The sequence below is a fragment of the Tamandua tetradactyla genome, chromosome 5 (assembly GCF_023851605.1).
Source record: "Tamandua tetradactyla isolate mTamTet1 chromosome 5, mTamTet1.pri, whole genome shotgun sequence".
In the NCBI taxonomy this organism is placed as follows: domain Eukaryota; kingdom Metazoa; phylum Chordata; class Mammalia; order Pilosa; family Myrmecophagidae; genus Tamandua; species Tamandua tetradactyla.
Genome location: NC_135331.1, coordinates 174,482,310 through 174,501,118, shown reverse-complemented (window position 1 = coordinate 174,501,118; position 18,809 = coordinate 174,482,310).

Below are 18,809 nucleotides of genomic sequence, written 5' to 3'. Positions count from 1 at the left end.
TAAAAATACCATAAGTAAAATTATGAAGAAAATGATGTGGTAAGAAAATATTTATCATAAATACTAATATGCATAATCTTAATTTCCTATGATATTAAGGAAATTAATATTTCTTATTTGTAAGAATGGATGGTAAAGGGCAGTGTGACAGTGGCTCAGTCGCAGAACCTGCCATGCCAGAGACCTGGGTTTGATTTCCAATGCCTGCCAATGTTCAAACAAAAACAAAGAATGGGTGGAAAAATAAGATAGAGAGGCATAATTCAAACATTTCATTAAGAAAGAACATTTCCAATAAATATTTGCAGATGATACGAGCAAACAATTTCCATTACAACTTTGAACATATAAATTATAATATGCTTACTAACTAGAATTTTATAAGCAAAAATGAGTATTTTTTTTCAATATTTGAAATAGGAAAAAATTTTTTTGGTCAGTAATACTCAAGGCTGAAAGTAATTTACTGAAACACGCATTTTCATGCACTTATGGTAGAAATATAAATTGGTACAAATTTTCTAAAGTAAAAATTTTAATTACTTATTGAGTCATAGAAGTATTAATGCCATTTGTGTCAGTATTTCCAGTTCTAGAAATTTACTCCAAAAATAATTGGTAATTTAGAAAAAACTTAAGTAGAGTGTTTTTCATTGCATTATTATTATTTTTTCAGTAAACAGTGACTAAGAAATAACCAAAATGTACAACAATGAAGAATGTATATGGTTTTAAAAGTTTCTTAATGTCATAAAAGTTGTTTGCTATGAAATGAAATATGAAAGAAAAGATTAAAAAATACTCAGCCTAATTTAGATTTTGATGAAACGCATATATGGTAGAAGGAGTAAAAATTAACTGCAATTAAAAAAATACTAAATATGTTTATTCCTGGGTTTTATTGACTTGAAACTAGTTTTTCTTTACTGGAGTTTGTTTTTATTTACTTAAAACTATTTGCCCTCCATAAACAAAGTTGCCTTTCCAAAGGTGAAGTTGCATTTATAAGGATAAACAGTATATTTAAAGCAATAATAACTAGCATTGATTTTTTTATTTGCTTATTTACTAAAAAAAGAGAGGACTGAACTTTGTTTCAAAAGACATTTCTATGTTTCTCTTCAGAAACATTTGAATTTACGTATTTATCAATAAATTTGTAGAGATAAAATAACTTTCATTATAAATTCTTAAGCATGTTGTTTCTACTGTCTTTAAACATTCAGTTACATCGAATATTATATTTCCTTTGTTTGGGCTGCTTATTTGTTGTAATTACTGGGATAAATGTTGACCCATACATAGTATTTTCTGTTCTATTGAGAGTCTAATGAGAAATGGTCAAACTGGCTAGACATTCAGACACTCATTAGCATTTATCTTTCTGGTCTTGAAGTGATTGCAAATGGATTTATAAGACTTCCAAATGTTTTAAGTTAAGCATCTCAGAGAATTCTTCGAGTGTCTATGCAAGAACTCTTGGTTTTCATGGAAGTAGTGTACTGGAGTTGAATAGCTTCAACACTGGTGTAAGATGTAATAGACTTTAGAAAGTTTTGCTTTAAGGTTCAAAAATGTAAATGTAGAGCAGGAGAAACCTAGTCCAGCAGAGCTGGTTGGGAGTTTCCATTTTACATTTTGAGCTCTCCCTTAGCGTTTCAAGCATTCTGGAAGCAGCCTGACTGCTAGATGCCTGCTCCTGTTCATGTGTTGTCAGCCCCTAGAGAGCACAGACATTTTACTTGAAAAAGCTATTAGACTCAGAGGACCGTGTTCTCCAGATTTTCTAGGTCAGTTGTTCAAATGTTACTGAGTTAACACAGAATACAAAAACTTTACCATTGACCCTCAAAAAGTCATAGATACAATGGGAGGGGTTAGAACTGTGCAGGTCCTTTGTTCAGTTCCTTTTATAAGATCTGCAACAAGTTAACTTCTTTCATTTACCTTCAAAAGTGAGATAACAATTATTGCCAGAACACATTTGTCCCATTTCTGATCCGATTCCATCTATATATTCTCTAATGGTTTGATTTCACTAGAAAACAGATTTGTTTCGGGTTTTCTCCATTAGAACCCATTTTCTGCCTGATTTCTCTTAGCAGTGATTGTACAAAGGATGTTATCCTAAAAGGAACTTCTGTTAGGCCAGAGAGACAGTCGTGACACCGCAGCATGAGTCTTTACAACTGGGGAGAAAAGGACAAGAGCCGGAAAGACAGATCAACCAGCCACGGTGGCCTGCCTCTGCTATGGCAGCTGATAATCTAGTGAGCAATGGCAAATTTAGGTATGGTTTGGGTAGTGTTGTTAACCACAAAGGTGAAATGTGGTGTAGGGAGCAAAAAATGGCTCTAAAAACTAGAAATTAAACAAAGGTTTCAAACCACCTCTGCCCACCCTCTCCAAATAAAACCAGTGCTTTGCAAGTGAGAGAGTAGGATCAATTTCTCAGGGATTAGGAGATGGAAAGAGCTGGTCCTGTTATGTAGGTATTGGGGCTCCAGTTGCAGCAGGGAGTTGGAATAACGTGAAAAGAACTGTAGCACAGTTAGAGTTAACGTGGCAGAAAGACATTGAAGTTGACATGGCCAGTCTCACAGGCTTGCCATTGTCTGAGGGTACACTGGGTACTTGGACTTTGTCAATAAAATTAATTCTAGATCGTAAGAGCTGGTAGGTTGAAGATACTGCCAGACTGAGTCATCATTATTTCCAGCTGGGATTCTGGACCAGAGCCTGTGTAAAGAGCTTCAAGTATTCCTGAAGAGAAGTGCTGAACAAATGTTAGTAGTAAGGGGAACAGGGAATGAAGGAACGTAACATTTGTCCAGTGTACTATAATTAGGCATTTGAATGGTATTAAATCATTTAATATTTGTAAATGTTGGGTATTATTATTATCTTCATAAAATCATTGAAGCAATGAGATTCAGAATATTAAATAGTGGTGTCAGTATTATTTGAAACTGGATATGTCATGGTTCTGAAATCTATACTTCGCTCCCTACCCTGCTGCACCCACAGTTCATTTTATACTGAGAGGGGGCAATGGCATATATTTTCAGCGTACTTGTGTATGCATATGTCTAAAGAGATTTTGGTGAAGTTCACTGGAAAGTGTTTAGGGCTTTGTGGAATTGTCACAATTCGGTTACTGGATCATTCGTGTGGACATACATCTAGATGCACAGTGTACAATGTGTATCTCAAGCCTTTTACAGAATTCAGACAGATAACTTCTTAGTCTTCAAGGTGGGGCATTCTCCTACAAATCTGTCCCCTCAAAAGTGCAAGATGTATCCATGGAATTACGATTGAGCCTGTCACTACAATGAAAAAGATTAAGACCTGAGTGAAGATGCTTGCAAAGGAGCTTGAGAATCTAAGTTACAGTAAAACTATGCATGACTCTTTGAAGTATTAAACTGCAGAAGAGTATGCTGATATCGAATATGAAAGGGGGACACATGGAAGCACACAAGGAAATTAAAATGCCAGTTATAGGAACAACTGATTTGAAAAGGGATTAAATTAAAATGTAGAGAGCAGAGGGATTTGCCAGCTCAAGTTTTCAGTGAAAGTTATGAAAGTTCTTTTCATGTGAATTGTCAGCCTGAATGTGGTTTAATTTGCTGTTATGGGCAAATTGTTTGCCAATAATCACTGTTTGTTTGCACTTTCAGCTCAGTTGATTGCCCTATCACTAAATACTAAGAAAGCTCTCGACTTCTACAACCTTGTTGGTCTGAAAAGAGGCTGATGATTGGATATGATTTCTTCAGTTGCTCTTTTATGCACTAAATATTTGCACAAATATTTGCCAAAAGAATTATTAGGAAAATCCAGATCAAATTATATGAAGCCTCTGATATGCAGTTTAATTAAAGGTCAAGAATCAATACTCCTTGAAATTAATATTTATGGAGTACTTTCCATATGCCGAGGCCTGGACTAGTTGCCAGGAAACTGGCCCATCTCCTCAAAGATCTTATAGTCTAGTTTTATCAAATAGCCACACACATAAATGTAAAACTGCCAATCTATAGCAAGTAAAATGAAAAAGAGTCAGATACTGCTCATAAGAACATTTAACACTTGACTTCAAGTAATTATGGACGGCTTCTCTAAAGAGATGACTTTCACTTTTGGGTCTTCTGAAAGATGAGAAAACATTAATGAAGCAAAAAAGGCTGAGAAGAAGTCTCCCAGCAGAGGGCAGGTTATTTGCAAAGACCGTGTGAGGCATTGGGGAGCATAATTAATTTATGAAATTTAAAGGAGTAAATCAGAAAGAACAAGAGACCGAAGGGCTTGGTATTAGAAAAGGCTAGAGAATAGGCAGAGGCAGATAGTACAGGGTCTAGTGGGCCATATTTTCGAGTTACACTGCTGAGTATAGAAGCCACTAATCCATGTGGCTATTTAAATTTAGACTTAAATAATTTAAATATAATTAAGTGTAGCTCATTTGCACCAGTTTGTTTCAAATACTCAGTAGCCACACATGGACCCTATTGGACAGTTCAGAGAGCATTTCCATTATTATATAACATGTTATTGGATGGCAGTGGTTAGAGCAAAGTGAAGCCACAGAAGGGTCTTCATCAATCTTGAGATGTGGAGTTAGATGATCAAGTGTGCATTTTGAGAAGAACCTTAATGGAGAGTAGTTTGGCTGTGGAAAGGAAAATTATAAACATGTAGAACACTTGAAAGGCATGATATTCTCTAGCAAAGAGATTATAGGAGGTATTGATGGAGAGAAGTAGACAGAATTGCAAGTTTTTAAGGGATAAAATATACTCTTTTAAGAGATAAAAAGTTTTTAAGAGATTTAGTGATGGATTAAATTGGGGAATTGAAGAAATTTCCGGTTTCCAATGTTTCTGGGTGATGGTCTGACTCACAAATAGAAGGAACACTGGACTAAGAAAGATTTGCAGAAGGATCACTTGGAAGAAAGTGATTTCATCTTTTACAAAAACAAAGCATCAACATCAACAAGAAAAACAACAACAAAAAGAAAAATTCTCTACTTTGTTCTTCCTTTTCCTTTTGAACTTCCTTTCCACCCTCTTTTCCTTCTAGCCATTCTACAACTTGTTCTTTTTAAGATATTCAGCTGAGAGTAAACTGATGAGATGTATAATATAGTCAAACATTTTAACTCTCTCTAATCTAAGAACTGGACATTTAACTGACTGCAAATGTAGCAGACCCTTTAGTTGCTAAGTGGGACACCAGTGATCAGATAAAACATTTCCATTATTTTATGAATATAAAAAGGAAATGTTGGCATTTCCATGATTTTCTGGTTAATGGTAGGAACAGTTCTGCTTTTGCATACTTTTCCTGCTTACACCATGTTATTTCTCCAGGAGAGAAAATGATGTCTTTTCTGGTCTAAAATTTTTACAGTAAGCAGTGCTATGAGAAATATCTACAGAAATGCCTAGTTCAAAGGCAGATAGAGCTCTGTCTTATGATGGAAGAGAGAGAAAGAAAAAAGCACACTAGGTTCCTTGGCACTGCTTTAAAGGCATAATTCTTCCACATTTCTTGATACGTTAGCAGTATATTTTTGTGGTATCTATGAGTTGCTTAGAGAATTTCAAAGTAGTTTTAAATTTCCTTAGACACAAAGAACTTGTCAAAGACTACTGAGTGACTATGAAAATGTGAAAGCAAACACTTGTGGTGAATACAAATCCCTTACTGATTTGGGACAGGTTTTGAAAGTCCAAATCCAGCATTTCTTGTTGAGATAATAAATGGTCTGTGGTGTCATTCTACTTGCTCATTTTCTGGCCTTATTTATTTTTACCATCTGCTGAAATTATACTCAAAATTTTCATTAGATTCCAGTATTTTCTTAGTATAAGATAAAGTTAACTAACCTGAGTAATTAATGCATTAAAATAAACTTGAGGAATAGAAATCATACATAAAACAAATCTTTACAAATCTTTTTTTGAAGGGGGAAAACCAATATTCAAAGCAAATACTATTCACTTTAAACTATCCTAGTGTTTTTTTTTTATTCCACATGGTTATAGGGAACAGAATCCACATTGAGTATTAAAGAAATATCTAGACTAATCCTTTCATTTCATTTATGTAAGTACCCAAAGCATTTGGCATTCATTTCAAATAATCTGCTTAACAATCTGGTGACATATAAAAACATTGCCACCCTTAAAAAAAAAAAAAACAGAATTTTTTTTCTTCACAGTTCTGGAGGCTGGGAGTTCAAAGTCAAGGTTTCAGCAGAGTTGCACTCCACCTGACATCTCTAGAGAAGAATCTGATCCATATCTCTCTCCAGGTTTCTGGCGGTGGCCAGCAATCTGTGGCATTCCTTGGGCTGTGGCATAATTCAAGCTCTGTCTCCATATAAAACTATACTTCTGGGTGGGCAACAGTGGTTCAGTGGCAGAATTCTCGGCTGCCATGCCAGAAACATGGGTTCGATTCCAGGAGCCTGCCCATGCCCAAAAAACAAACAAACTAAAGACTACTCTTATGCCATGCCTTCCCTCAAAGCAGATCAACAAACACCTCTTTGGCATGCACTACACAAAAAGCCTTGTGAGAGATAAAAAAAAAAAAAAAAAGTAACTATGAAAACTGGTTTCTATCCTCAAGGGGCTTATGATTCAGTTGTAGAAAAATAACAATAGTTGGCAGGCACTGAATGCTTTCTGTAGGCCAGGCACTGAGCACTTCATCCCAGGTTTCTCATTTATTCCTTCTAATATGGTTAGCTAGGTGAATACTGTTGGAGGAGAAAGCTGAGAGGCTCAGGGAGGTGATGGCAGTAAAGTTGTTTCTCACCCAGGTTCACCCTACTGTGAGTTGTAGAGTTGGTGCGTGTCCCAGTGTTCTAGTTTGCTAGCGGCCAGAATGCAATATACCAGAAACAGAATGGCTTTTGAAAAAGGGAATTTAATAAGTTGCTGGTTTACAGTTCTAAAGCCAAGAGAATGTCCCTATTAAAACAAGTCTACAGAAATGTCATATCTGAGGCATGCAGGGAAAGATACCTAGGTTTAAGAAGGCCGATGGCATTCAGGGTTTTTTCTCTCGGCTGGTTGGGCATGTGGTGAAGTCTGCTAACTTTCTCTTCCAGCTTCTTGTTTCATGAAGCTCCCTGGGAGGTGTTTTCCTTCTTCCTCTCCAAAAGTCGCTGGCTGGTGGACTCTCTGCTTTATGGTTCTGTGGCATTCTGAGATCTCTTAGCATCTCATGGCTTTCTCTCTTGTTGTTCTCTAGCTTTTTCCAAAGTGCTTTTCTTCTTTTAAAGGATTCCAGTAAAACCAGTCGAGACCCACCTGGAATGGGTGGAGACACATCTCTACCTAATCAAGTTTAATACCCATACTTGATTGAGTCACATTTCCATGGAGATAATGTAATTAAAGTTTCCAGCGTACAGTACTGAATAGGGATTAGGAGAAACCATTGCTCCCAAAAGTTTGATTAGGATTAAAATATAGCTTTTCTAGGGTACATAAACTTATTCAAACTGGCACACCCAGGGTACATGGGTGGTTCAGTGGTAGAATGCTCACCTTTCACGCAGGAGACCTGGGTTCAATTCCCAGACTGTGCACCCCTCCAATAAAAAGACTGGCACACCCAGCCATATAACTCCAGATACACCTAATTGTTCAGCACTACAGCCAGCAGTTGCTACCACTAATGGCTGCTGTGTATGTGCACTGGTTCCACAAGTAGGGAGAAAACTCAGGGAGCATCCCAATATCTTCATCTTTTGAATTCCTAATAGCTTACTGAATGTTTATTGATTGATTATTGCACAGGAAAGGGGGAACACATTGTGGTGTCTTGGAAAATTGAAATATATCTTATAAGGAATGAGCCATCTAAACAGCTAGAAAGGAAATAATTAAAGAACATTATTTTGATACAGGGCCTTGGCACATCTAGCACAGTTGCTAGACTCTGACTGTTGACATACTAAGAATTAATAACCCAGGCTACGTTATATCCCGTTTTTCTCATTGCACTGATGTAGTCAGCTTTAAGTTTGGAGGTCTGGAGCCCCAGCACATAAATTTTTAACTAAGGACTGTGAAGTAGCACTGAGACAAGAGAAGCTCGTAGCTGGACCCACTCCAAGAGCCAAAGGTAGAGCTTTCAGCTGCAGTATTACCTTCATTCTGGTACCAGGAAAAAATCTATCCATCTATCTTATCTATCTATCTATCTATCTATCTATCTATCTATCTATCTATCTATCTATCTATCTATCTATCCATCCATCTATCCATCCATCCATCCATCCATCCATCCATCCATCCATCCATCATCTATTTATCTATCTTCATCATCATCTAATCTATCATCTATCATCTATATATATTCATACATCATCATCTATCAATTCTGTCATCTATCATCATCATCATCTTTTTAATCTTTCATCAGATGTCTCATTGACTAATGACAAGACAGCTAGATTATCAAATTTATCATCTATTCATTCATTGGTTTGTTTATTTAATTTTTCTATTTTGATGATGATTCCACCCCACTTCTCTATGGGCTCCACTTGCAAATATCCATGTGTAAAACTTATGCTGCTGGGGATTAGGGCTCTGGAGAGGCAAGAATTAAAAAGAGAGGGGTCAAGTCCAGTGGGGACTGGATCTTTCTGGAAATATACCATCTCTGACATTGAAAGCCATCAAAGACATTTCCTGTCTAGCCTCTTTCAACCTCGCCTTCCACCTTGATGCTTCCTTTTCCAAGATAAAGGGGAACTACCTATGTAAGTTGGACAGACTGCTCTATAGCTATAGAATCTAGGATTGGTGATGTCCCATTCATTTCAATGCCCAGGTCTTTTCTCCCTCTGCATTTATCTTGAGAGGCCACACACACTGCTTGGGGGAGAGGTGAGCTTTCCTGGTGTGACCCATCCAAGGAAATGAAAAGCCCAGACATCAATCCCTCCCAAGTCTTAGCCCAGGCTTACCAACTAGGGCAGTGTTTGACAACACTGAGTCTATGGGTGGTAATTGGGAGACCTTGGGGATCAGCTATCTCAAACATGTGAGTGATAAAAACAACTCGATGATCTGTCTCTTATTTCCAGTGTCATGGCTTTTTTCATGCATATTTTTGTTTATAGCAGCATTACTCATAACAGTCAAAAAGTGGAAATAGTCCAAATGTCTTCCAGCTGAAGAATGAATAAACAAAATGTGACATAATTACATAATGGAGTAATAGTCAGCCATAAAAAGGAATAAAGTACTGATTCATGCTACAACAACATGGATAGATGAATCTTAAAAACGCTAAGCTAAGTGAAAGAAGCCATTTGCAAAAGACTGCATATTATATGAGTCCATTTATATGAAATATCCATAATAGGAAAATCTATAGAGATAGAAACTAGATTAGTGGTTACCTAAGGCTGAGAGTTCAGGTGGAAATAGTGGATATGGGATTCCTTTTGGGGATGATGAAAATTCTAAACTTATATTGTGAATCTGTGAATATACAAAAGGTATTGAATTTTACACTTTAAATGGGTGGGTTTTATGTTGTTATTCATCACTCAAAAGAAATATTAAAAAATGTTTATCAGTAACAAAATTCTTCCTTCTTTGTAAAGGGGTTTCTGTTTTCCTTGCGTGGCAGAAAAATAAGTTGACTATGATATTGCCCAAATGTTAGATTTTTCCCCCCACTTGTGTTTTTGTTTTTGCTTTTGTGGGAAGGGTTAGGAAAATCGTAATGTAGGTGAGAAGACCTGGGTAAAATACTAATTTAACAGGTCCTATCTGTCCGTTCCTTGGCTTTGCCATCTTTGGACCCCAAAGCTATGAGCCTACATGGGATGGCACTCTTCCTAGCTTCATCTGCTCTTTTTTATCTTTTATTATTTTTTAATGTGAAAAATAACATATATACAAAAAAATAAATTTCAAAGCATACGCAACATTTAGTTATAGAATAGATTTCAAAGTCTTGTATGAGTTATAGTTCCACAATTTTAGTTTTTTCCTTCTAGCTACTCCAAGACATTACTATTAGAATTTTGATGAATTTTACTCTATTTAACTATATCTTTTGTGAAATCCTCATATACATATAGTCCACACATGGTATACATCAATGGCTCACAATATCATCACATAATTGTGTATTCATAGCCATGATTATTTTTAGAATGTTTGCATCACTCCAAAAAAAAGAAATAAAAAGAAGAACCTCATATATCTCATACACCTGACCCCTCCCTCTCATTGACCACTAGTATTTCAATCTACCCATTTTTTTACCCTTTATCCCCTCCTCATTATTTATTTATTTAAATATTTATTTATTTATTTATCCTTAGTTTTTACTCATCTGTCTGTACCTTGATGAAAAGGAGCATCAGACATAGGTTTTATAATCACACGGTCACACTGTAAAGGCCATATCATTATACAATTGTCTTTGAGAATCAAGGCTACTGGAACAAAGCTCAACAGTTTCAGGTACTTCTCTTGCACCACTCCAATACATCATAAACTAAAAAGGGATATCTATGTAATGCATAAGAATAACCTCTAGGATAACCTTTTGACTCTATTTGAAATTTCTCAGCCACTGAAATGTTATTTTGTCCCATTTCTCTCTCCCCCTTTTTGGTCAAGAAGAATTTATAAATCCCATGATGCTGGGTCCCGACTCATCCTGAGATTTCAGCCCTATGTTGCCAGGGAGATTTACACTCTTGGAATTCATGTCCCATACAGTGGGGAGGGGAGTGAGTTCACTTGTTGAGTTGGCTTAAAGAGAGAGACCACATCTGAGCAACAAAAGAGGTTCTCTGGAGATGACACTTAGGCATAATTATAAGTAGGCTTAGCTTCTTCTTTGTGTAAGTTTCGTAGGGGTGAACCCCAAGATGGAGGGCTCAGCCTTCTGAATCAGTTGTCCCCACTGCTTGTGAGAATATCAGAAATTCCCCAAATAAGAAAGTTGAACATTTCCTCCTTTCTCCCCAGTCCCCAAAGGGGACTTTGTGAATACTTTTTTTATTCATTGCCCAAATTACTCTGGGATATATTGGGGCATCACACTAACCTGTACAGACCATCAAGATCTCATGCCTTATTCAAGATTCCATGTACTTATGGTATCCAACTAAACTGGTCATGCAAATTAAATTAGGTAATGCACTACCCAAAATATAAATTTTGCACCAAATAAACATCTCTCCCTTTCATCTTATATAGAAATTGAAGTTTTCAAATATGGGCCATATTATCCTTTACCCCCATATTCTGATTTACCTTAGTCCTGTCCAGGTGAGCTTCATTTATATCTCTCATCAAAGTCTTATCACTTTTTCAACTTTTTTAACAGTTGCTGGCTGTCAGCATAACCCCTTATAGTAACTGTTAAAAAAGTTGAAAAAGTGATCATAGCCAGGTTATAAACAAATAGTGCATTTTTTTATTATGATATTTGTGTTTTTGATGTTGAGTTGAAGAATACTAAACCCTTACCTGTTATTTGGCTTCCAAATAATGTCTTCCATTGTATAGGTTGCCTTTTTACTTTCCTGATAAAGTTATTTTATGAACAAAAGTGTTTAATTTTGAGGAGATCCCATTTATCTATTTCATTTTTAATTGTTTGTACGTTGGGGACAAGGTTCTAAAAAATTGCATCCTATTACAAGATTTATAAGATATTTCCATGCATTTTCTTCTAACCATATTATGGTCTTAGCTCTAATGTTTAGGTCTTTGATTCATTTTGAGTCAATTTTTGCATAAGTTGTGAGATATGGATACTCTTTCATTCTTTTGCTTATGGATATCCAGTTCTCCAAACACTATTTATTGAAGAGGCTGCCCTGTCACAGGTGGGTTGGCCTGAACACTTTATCAAAGATCAGTTGTCCATAGATGGGAGGATTTTTGATGTATAGTATCGTGTCATCAGCAAACAGTGAGAGTTTTACTTCTTCCTATCCAATTTGGATGTCTTTTATTTATTTTTCTTGTTTTATTGCTCTGGCTAAACTTCCAGCACAATGTTGAATAACAGTGGTGACAGTGGGCATCCCTGTCTTGTTCCTGATTTTAGAGTGAAATCTTTCAGTCCTTCCCCATTGAGGATATTAGCTGTGGGTTTTTCATATATTCCCTTCATCATGTTGAGGAAGCTCCCTTCTATGTTTATCTGAATTGTTTTCATCAAGAAAGGATGTTGAATTTTGTCAAATGTCTTTCCTGCATCAATCGAGATGATCATGCATTTTTTCTGCATTGACTTACTGATATGGTGCATTAACATTAATTGATTTTCTTGTGTTGAATCAGCCTTACATCCTGGAATAAACCCCACTTTGTCATGATGTATAATTCTTTTAATGTGCTGCAGGATTCAATTTACAAGTATTTTGTTGAGGATTTCTGCATCTATATTCATTAAAGAGATTGGCATGTAATTTTCTTTTCTTATATTATCTTTGTCTAACCTTAGTATTAGGGTGATTTTGGCTGAATAGAATGAGTTAGGTATCTTTCCCTCTTCTTCAATTTTTTATTAAGAGTGTGAGCAGGATTGATACTAATTGTTTCTTGAATGATGGGTAGAATTCTCATGTGAAGTCATCTGGTCCTGAACTTTTCCTTTTTGGAGAGCTTGTTGATAACTGATTCAATCTCTTTATTTGTGATGGGTTTCCTGAGGTCATCTGTTTCTTTTTGAGTCAATGTTGGTTGCTCATGCCTTTCTAGGAGGTTGTCCTTTTCATCTATGTTGTCACATTTATTAGCATATAGTTGCTCATAGTATCCTCTCATTACTTCCTTTATTTCTGAAGAATCAGACTTTAGGTCTCCTATTCCATTTCCGATTTTATTTATTTTCATCTTCCCTCTTATTTTGTCAATCTAGTTAAGGATCAATCAATTTTATTGATTTTCTCAAAGAACCAACTTCTGGTTTTGTTTATTTTTGTTATTTTTTTCATATTCTCAATTTCATTTCTGTTTTGGTCTTCACTGTTTCTTTCCTTTTGTTGATTTGGGGTTAGTTTGCTATTATTTCCCTAGTTCTTCTAGGTAACAATTAATTCCTTGATTTTTGCTCTTTCTTCTTTTTTAATATAAGCCTTTAAGGAAATAAATTTTGCTTTCAGCACTGCCTTGATGCATTCTGTAAATTTTGATATGTTGTGTTTTCATTTCAATTGCCTTGAGATGATTACTGATTTTCCTTCTAACTTCTTCCTTGACCCTCTGGTTGTTTAAGAGTATATTGTTTAGCCTCCATATATTTGTGAATTTTCTGACTCTCTGCTGTTATCAATTTCCAACTTCATTCCATTATGATCTGAGAAAGAATTTTGTATTATTTCAATCTTTTTAAATTTCTTGAGATTGCATTGTGACCTAGCATATTGTCTATCCTTGAGATTGATTCATGAGCCTTTGAGAAAAATGTGCATCCTGCTGTTTTGGTGTGTAATGTTCTGTAAATGTCTGTTAAATCTAGTTCATTTATCATATTATTCAAAATCTCTGTTTCCTTATTGATCCTCTGTCTATATGTTCTATTCACTGGGAAATTGGATTCTCCACTATTATGTTGGGGGTGTCTACTTCTCCCGTCAGTGTTGTCAGTGTGAGCCTCATGTATTTTGGAGTACTCTTACTAGGTACATAAATATATATGATTGTTGTGTGTTCTAGTTTGCAAGCTGCCAGAATGCAATATACCAGAAATGGAATGGCTTTTTAAAAGGAGAATTTAGTAAGTTGCTAGTTTACAGTTTTAAGGCCGAGAAAATGTCCTACTTAAAACAAATCTATAGTAATGTCCAATCAAAAGCATCCAGGGAAAGATACTTTGCTTCAAGGAGGCCTATGAAGTTCAGGGTTTCTCTCTCAAGTGAAAAGGCTCATGGCAAACATGGTCAGGGTTTCTTTCTCATCTGGAAAGGCACATGGTGAATATAGCATCATCTGCTAGCTTTCTTCCTGTTTCATGAAGCTCTCTGGGAGGTATTTTCCTTCTTCATCTACAAAGGTTGCTGGCTGGTAGACTCTCTGCTTCTCATAGCTATGTCATTCTCTGCTCTCTCAGAATCTCCAAAATGTTTCCTCTTTTATAAGAATCCAGTAAACTAGTCAAGACCCACCTGAATGGGTGGAGACACACCTCTAGCTAATCCAATTTAACAACCACTCTTGATCAAATCACATCTCCAGGATGATGATTTAATTACAGTTTCTAGCATACAATACTGAATAGGGTTTAGAAGAATTGGCTGCCTTTACAAAATGGGATTTGGATTAAAACATGGCTTTTCTAGGGTACATACATCATTTCAAACCAGCACATTGTATCTTCTTGCTGAATTGTTCTTTTATTAATATATGGTGTCCTTCTTGTCTTCTTTGATTGATTTACATTTGAAGTCTAATTTTTCAGATATCAGTATAGCTTCCTCTGCTCTTTTCTGGTTGTTGTTTATAAGAAATATCTTTCCCAACCTTTCATTTTCAACCTATTTTTGTCTTTGGATCTAAAGTGAGTCTCCTGTAGACAGCATATAGATGGGTCCTGTTTCTAAATCCATTCTGCCAGTCTTGAGATAGTTATAGATTTCTCTTGTAACATCTTCCTTGAAAAGCTGGTTGTTTAAAAGTGTGTTATCTTATCTTCCCATATTTGTAAATTTTTCTGGCCCTCTGCTTGTTATCGATTTCCAACTTCATTCCCTTATGATTTGAGAAAATGTTTTGTATGATTTCAATCTATATCTCTTGATTGGGGAATCCATTAACATTTAATTTTATTATTGTAAAGGCAGTACTTTCTTCTACTATTCTGTCTTTTGGATTTTACATGTCATATCTAATTTTTTTAAATCTTTTTACCTTTCCTGATAGTCTTCATATCTTCTGTCCTCAGAACTCTCTCCTGTCTTTTTCTATCTGCCCTCTAATTCTCCCTTTAATATTTCTTGTAGAGTCAGTCACCTAGTCACAAATTCTCTCTGCAACTGTTTGAGTAAAATTCTTTTTTTTTTTTTTTTTTGCATGAACAGGCTCTAGGAATTGATCCTGGGTCTCCAGCTCAGCAGGTGAGAATTCTTGCCACTGAACCACCATTGCACTGCCCTCTCCCTCATGTTTGAAGGACAGTCTTGCTGGATATAGAATTCTTGGTTGGTACTTTTTCTCTTTCAGAACTTTAAATACATCATACCAATGCCTTCTTGCCTCCATGATTTGTGCTGAGAAATCCATACATAATCTTACTGAGCTCCCGTTGTATGTTTTGGATTGCATTTTTCTTGCTTCTTTCAAAATTCTCTTTTTGTCTTTGACATTTGGCAATCTGCTTAATAAGTGACTTGGAGTAGTTCTATTTGGATCTATTCTGTTTGGGAATGCTACACTTCTTGGATCTATAATTGTATGTCTTTCATAAGAAATGGAAATGTTCAGTGGTTATCTCCTCCATTAGTCTTTCTGCTCTTTTTCTCTTCTGTTCTCCTTTTGGGACACCCACAGCACATATATCATGCACTTCATATTGTCATTCAGTTCTCTGAGACCCTGCTCATATTTTCCCATACTTTACCTTATACTTTATTTTGCTTTGTGTGTCAGATTTCAGATATCCAGTCCTCTAGTTCACTAATCTTTTCTTCTGCCTCTTCAAATCTATTGTTGTAGGTCTTCATTGTTTTATCATCTCTTCTGTTGTGACTTTCATTTCTATAAATTCTGCAATTTGTTACTTTAGAATTTCAAGTTCTTCTTTATGTTCACCCAATGTTGTCCCTCAACTCATTGATTTGATTTTTGTTGAGATTTTGCATGTCTGTTGGAACATCCTGAATTAGTTGTTTCAAATCCTGTATCTCATTTGAAGTGTTAGCTTGTTCCTTTAACTGGGTCATATCTTTGATTTTCCTAGTATGACTCATTATTTTTTGCTGGCCTCTAGGCATTTGATTTTTTAAAATAGTTTATTCTGGAGATTTGTTTCACTCTTTGACTTAGGGTTTTCATGCTGGATGGCTTTGTTCTACATCTGTTCATGACTCTCAGCATAGGTTCTAGATCTCCAGCATAGGTTCTGTTTAACTGATTAGAATTTTTCAGTTCTTCTTTTTTGTTTCTTGCCCTGCATATATAGAGCCTTTTTTTTGTGTGGAGCATCTCCTCAGATATGATTAAAGCCCTGTGAGATTTACCCAGATTAGACAGGCCCACATCTCAGAAGGAGAGAGTAGCCAGCATCATTTTTCCCTAAGATTCAGATCCAGCAGGTTTCCAGGCTTTTCTATGAAGTCTCTAGATTCTGTGCTTTTTCTATCCTGCCCAGCATGTGGTGCTTTTCTGCCTGCATCTTCCCACCAGCATAAAGTGATGTGGTGCCTTTAATTTCAGCAGATTCTCCCTGCCATAGACGCAATTGAGATAGGGACTGTAGTACTAGTTGGGCTTTGATTGCCTCTGTATTTCAGCCTTTGGCTCCACTTGAGTGGGATCCTGAGCCCCTTTTTTTGGAGAAGATATGTACTTTAGAGAATTAACCCCTTTCACCTGACTAATTGCTTTGTCTCTCAGAAATGCCTTAGTTCTACCCTTGCCTGGGGCAATGCTGAGCCTGAGTATCTTTGCAGTTCTGTCTAGAGCCAACCAATTGGTCATGTTTAATGACCCCTGAGTCCCCATCCTCCTCTTCCCCAACCCCCCAACCTAGACCAATTCAATCTGTCAGCAGAAACATGAAAACTAGGAAGGCACACTTCATATACTCCCTATTTCAAGTCCCTATCTGAAGACTGATATTCCCAGGGAGAAGAGGGAGATAAATTTAAATTAGATATAAGATTATAATTTTAAACTAGACTGAACTGACCTTGGTATAAATGAAGTGACTAGTCAGTTATGGTATCTCCTCAATGCATCATTACAAGAAGGAAGACAAAATAAAACATTTTTATATTTAATCTGCATGTAGTTGAGACTCCTCAGTAAACCTTTTCCACAGCTGTGAATTCTAGGAACTATAGCAACATATTTTCCCCTGGAAACAGAAGGTCTGGAGAAAGCTAAAGAATGGAGGCAAGAAGATGCTGTGGCTACACCTTTTCCTGGAATAATACAATATGTGGTACTTTGTATCTGGTTTCTCTCACTTAGAATACAAAATTATGGTTATTTCCATTTTTTTTTAATTAGAGAGCTTGCAGGTTTACAGAAAAATCATGTAGAATTTTCATGTTTCCATTTACTCCCTTCTTGTTGACACTTTGCTTTAGTTTGGTACCATTGTTACAGATAATGAAAGAATATTTTAAAATTACTGTTCACTATAGTCCATAGGGACATTAGGTGTGTTTTTCCTATATACCACTCTATTATTAGCATCTTGCATAGTGTAGTACATTTGTTATAATTCATGAAAGAACATTCTAATATTTGTACTGTTAACCATAGTCCATCATCCATCACAGGGTTCACTGTGCTATCCGATCCCATGTATTATCTTCTAACTTTCCTTCTAGTAACAATACATGGCCCAAAACTTGCCCTTTCAACCACTTTCACCAACAATGTACAGCCCTGTTATTACATTCATAATCGTGTGCTAATAGCATCACAATCCATTTCCAAACATTTACAATCAACTTAAATAGAAATTCTGCACAAATTAAGCATCAGCTCCCATTTTTCCACTGCCATTCTATCCCTTGGTAACTTAAATTCTAGATTCTAACTCTATGAGTTTGTTTATTATAATTAGTTCATATCTGTGGTATCATACAATGTTTGTCTTTTTGTGTCCAGCTTATTTCACTCAACATAATGTCACAAGATTCATCTATTGTGTCGTGTGCATCAAACACGTATGTGCATTCAGACGTGCATTCTTTCTAAAGCTGAATAATATTCCATCACATGCATATGCAACATGTTGTTTATCCATTCGTGGGTTGATGGACACTTGGGATGCTTCCAACACTTCAAATTGTGAATAATGCCACTATGAATATCAGTGTACAAATGTCTGTTCACATCCCAGCTTTCAGTTCTTCTGGATATATACCAAGCAGCAGGATTATCAGATCTTATTGTAATTACATACTTAGCTTTCTGAGGAACTGCCAGCTATTTTCCACAGCGGCTGCAACATTTTACATTTCCACCAGTAGTGAATGAGTGCTCCTATTTCACCACAACCTCTCCAACACTTGTAGTTGTCTGTTTTATTTTAATAGTGGCCATTCTAGTAAATGTGAAATAATATCTCACTATAATTTTGATTTACATTTCTCTAATAGCTAGTGATTTTGAACATCTTGTTATGTGCTTTTTAGCCCTTTACATTTCCACTTTCGAAGATGTCTATTCAGGTCTTTTGCTCATTTCTTAAATTGAGTTGTTTGTATTGTAGAGTTGTAGAATTTCTTTAAATATTCTGGATATTAAACCCTTATTGGATATGTGATTTCCAAACATTTTGTTCCTCTGAGTGCATTGCCTTTTCACTTTCTTGACAAAGTTCTTTGAAGCACAAATATTTTTTAATTTTGGGAGGTTTCCTCTTTTATTGCTTGTACTTTGGGTGCAAAGACTAAGAAACCATTACCTACTACAACATCTTGAAGATGATTCCCTACATTTTTTTTCTAGGAGTTGCATGGTCCTGGTTCTTATATTTAGGTCTATGATCCATTTTGGGTATTATTTATTTTTTTTGGCATGCGCAAGCACCAGGAATCGAACCTGGTCTCCGGC